Source organism: Leptonychotes weddellii, unplaced genomic scaffold, assembly GCF_054177405.1.
Source record: "Leptonychotes weddellii isolate Sample4059 unplaced genomic scaffold, ASM5417740v2 HiC_scaffold_7071, whole genome shotgun sequence".
Classification (NCBI taxonomy): Eukaryota; Metazoa; Chordata; class Mammalia; order Carnivora; family Phocidae; genus Leptonychotes; species Leptonychotes weddellii.
Window position 1 is genome coordinate 5,729 of NW_028040275.1, and position 3,979 is coordinate 9,707.

At 42.4% G+C, this 3,979-nt stretch overlaps 1 pseudogene; it reads left to right on the forward strand.

The window, feature by feature from the left end:
* The first annotated feature begins 592 nt into the window (after positions 1-592).
* On the forward strand, positions 593-1,959 carry LOC145719775 (elongation factor 1-alpha 1 pseudogene; annotated as a pseudogene).
* Positions 1,960-3,979: the final 2,020 nt, after the last annotated feature.

A 3,979-nucleotide genomic window follows, 5' to 3' on the forward strand; every position in this document is an offset into this window, starting at 1 on the left:
GAAGCCTTTATACACTGCTGGTAGAAACGTAAAGTGGTGCAGTGCTTTGGAAAACAGTCTGGCAGTTCCTCCAAAAGTTAAACGTAGTTATCGTATGACCCAGCCACCAAAAGGTATACAACCAAAAGAAATGAAAACATGCATTCAGGCGCCTGGGTGGCTCAGTTGGTTAAGCGACTGCCTTCGGCTCGGGTCATGATCCTGGAGTCCGGGGATCGAGTCCCGCATCGGGCTCCCTGCTCGGCAGGGAGTCTGCTTCTCCCTCTGACCCTCCCCCCTCTCATGTGCTCTCTCTCTCTCAAATAAATAAAATCTTTAAAAGAAAAAAAAAAAAAACATGCATCCACACAAAAATGTGTATGTGAATGTTCCTAGCAGCATTATTCATAACAAGATGGCTGGCCTCAAATGTGGTATACCCATGCAATGCATTATTATACAGCAATAAAAAGAAATGAAATACTGAGACATGCTACAACATGAATGACCCTTGAAAACATTACCCTGAGAAAGAAGTCACAAAGCTTTTTCACAATGGGTTTGCCGCCAGAACTCAGGTGTCATGAAAAACCACCATTAAACCTAAATCAAAATGGGAAAGGAAAAGACTCCTATCAACATCATCGTCACTGGACATGCGGTCAGGCAAACCTACCACTACTGGTCATCGGACGTACAAATGTGGTGGGATTGACGAACAACTATCAAAAAATTTGTGGAAGCTGCTGAGATAGGAAAGGGCTCCTTCAAGTATGCCTGGGCCTTGGAAAAACTGAAAGCTGAACATGAATGTGGTACCACCACGGGTATCTCCCTGTGGAAATACAGGACCAGCCAGTATTATGTGACCATCACTGATGCCCCAGGCCACAGAGACTTTATGAAAAACATGCTTAGAGGTATATTTCAGGCTGACTGCCATCCTGATCGTTGCTGCTGCTGGTGGTGAATTTGAAGCAGGTTTCTCCAAGAATGGGCAGACCCATGAGCATGCCCTTCTTCTGGCTTACACACTAGGTGTAGAACTAATTGTTGGTGTTAACAAAATGGATTCCATTGAGCCACCTTACAGTCAGAAGAGATACAAGGAAACTGTTAATGAAGCCAGCACCTACATTAAGAAAATTGGCTACAACCCCGACACAGTAGGAGCATTTGTGCCAATTTCTGGTTGGAACGGTGACAACATGCTGGGGCCAAGTGCTAACATGCCTTGGTTCAAGGGATGGAAAGTCACCAGTAAAGTTGGGAATGCCAGTGGAACCACACTGCTTGAAGCTCTGGATTGCATTCTGCCACCAACTCTTCCAACTGACAAGCCCTTGTGTTTGCCCCTCCCGGACATCTATAAAATTGGTGGTATTGGTACTGTCCCTGTGGGCTGAGTGGAGACTGGTGCTCTTAAACCTGGCATGGTGGTATCTTTGCTCCAATCAATGTTACAAATGAAGGAAAGTCTGTTGAAAAGCACCATGAAGCTTTGAGTGAGGCTCTTCCTGGGGACAATGTGGGCTTCAACGTCAAGAACATATCTGTCAAAGATGTTCGTCATGGCGATGTGGCTGGTGACAGCAAAAATGACCCACCCATGGAAGCAGCTGGTTTCACAGCTCAGGGGATTATCCTGAACCATCCAGGCCAAATCAGTGCTGGATATGTATCTGTGCAGGACTGTCACAAAGCTCACGCTGCCTCCAAGTTTGCTGAGCTGAAGGAATAGATGGTCATTCTGGAAAAAAGCTGGAAGATGGTCCCAAGTACTTGAAATCTGGTGATGCTGCCATCATTGATATGGTTCCTGGCAAGCCTGTGTGTTGAGAGCTTCTCTGACTGCCCTACTCTGGACCATCCTACTGTTCGTGACATGAGACAAACAGTTGCTATGGGTGTCATCAAAGCAGCTGGAGCTGGCAAGGTCACCACATCTGCCCAGAAAGCTCAGAAGGCTAAATGAATATTATCCCCAATCCCTGCCAGGTCAGTCTTAATCAGTGGTGGAAGAACGGTCTCAGAACTGTTTGTGTCAGTTGGCCTTTTAAGTTTAATAGTAAAAGACTGGTTAATGATAACAGTGCATCGTAAAACCTGCAGAAGGAAAGGAGAACATTTTGTGGACCATCTATTGTGTGTGTGTGTGTGTGTGTGTGTGGCAGTTTTATACACAACTAATGAATCGTTGAACACTACAACAAAAAACTTATGATGTACTATATGCTGGCTAACTGAACATAATAAAAAAATTAGTTATTAGTTTTTAAAATCAGTACTTTTTAATGGAAATAACCTGACCAAGAATCTGTCACAGAATTTTGAGAACCATCAAAACAAAAGTTGAATGAGAAAAAAAGAAGAAAGAAGTCACACAAGACATGTATTACATAATTCCAAAATAAGCAAATCCATAGAGACAGAAAATAGATTAATGGTGGGGGGATGGGGGAATAGTGCAATTACTGCTAAAATACACAGGATTTTTTTTGGAGGGGATGATGAAAATGTTCTAAAATCAACTGTGAGTTGCACAACTCTGAATATACTAAAAGCCATTAAATTGACACTTTAAATGGGTCATATTGTATGGCATATGAATTACATCTTAATAAAGCCATTACCAAAAAAAAGAGAAACAGAAAGCAATGTGCTAAGATGGTTCATTACTAATAATACAGGCATAGTGTCAGATGATCTTAAAAAAAAAAAAAAAAAAGGATGAGGGCAGAGAACTGTTTGTGATGGTTAAAACTGTCAAAATGGGATAGAAGAGACTGTCTCTCCTTTTCAGGAATGAACCAGCGTGCAATTCCAAAAAGAACCATATCCCCACTTTTGCTGGCTGGCTGGTAAATCAGGAACCAAAGAGCCATTAGGACTCTGCTGCCCAGAAGCTGCTATTGGTCTGACGAGAGCAGAGCGATAAAATGCAAAAGGAAGAGGAAGACTAGGTGGTTACCATGCCAACAGCCCATTCTCAACCATGGAAGTAAAAAGAATAGGAAACTCATGAATTGTGTGATTCATAAATTGCATAGAACATGTGTACGTGAACTAAAATAGCTTAAAACTGAGGGAGGAAGATGTGAAAACAGTGCAAGAAATAACCCCAGGTCCCTGGAATATCATGTAACATTTCATTAGCTTAGTCGCTGGATGGTAAGATGCTTTACCAGGCCTTTATCCAAACAAAGTACACCTCCCTCCAGTTCACATTAAACTCACCCAGATCAATAAAGTGTCTTTTCAGGCTCCCTTTCTCTCCCTCACCCACCCATTCCACTCTAGTTTTAAAAATTAGCCATATCTTTAATACCTTAGAAATTAAAAGAATTTAAAAGCCATGAAATATAGAATTTGATAAAATTTTTAAACACCACTAGAATGCAAGCTTCATTGAGAACAAAACTTTCACTCTCTAATCTACTGCCATATTCCTGCAACTGAGCACAGTGCTTAGCACATCATCACCATCATAATGATAGCTAACAGACACAGAACGTTCCCTACCTGCCAGGGCTTCATGACAATATCAAAGGAACAGGTATTATGATTACCAGGCTACACGCTGTTGAAATCAGCAATTCTGGGCGCCTGGGTGGCTCAGTTGGTTAAGCGACTGCCTTCGGCTCAGGTCATGATCCTGGAGTCCCGGGATCAAGTCCCGCGTCGGGCTCCCTGCTCGGCAGGGAGTCTGCTTCTCCCTCTGACCCTCCCCCCTCTCATGTGCTCTCTCTCTCTCATTCTCTCTCTCTCAAATAAATAAATAAAATCTTTAAAAAAAAAAAAAAAGAATAATATTAAAAGAAACACCCATGACCCACTACTCAGATTAAGACAAAACATTACCTACCAGTTCTGTAGAAGCCCCTCAGGGACACAGTTACACTGTCAATCATCTCTCTTTCCTTCCCCCCTTCCATCCTTTCCCTTTGCTTTTTCTCCTTTACTTTCCTTCTTTTGCACATTCTTTTCTTCCATTCTGTTC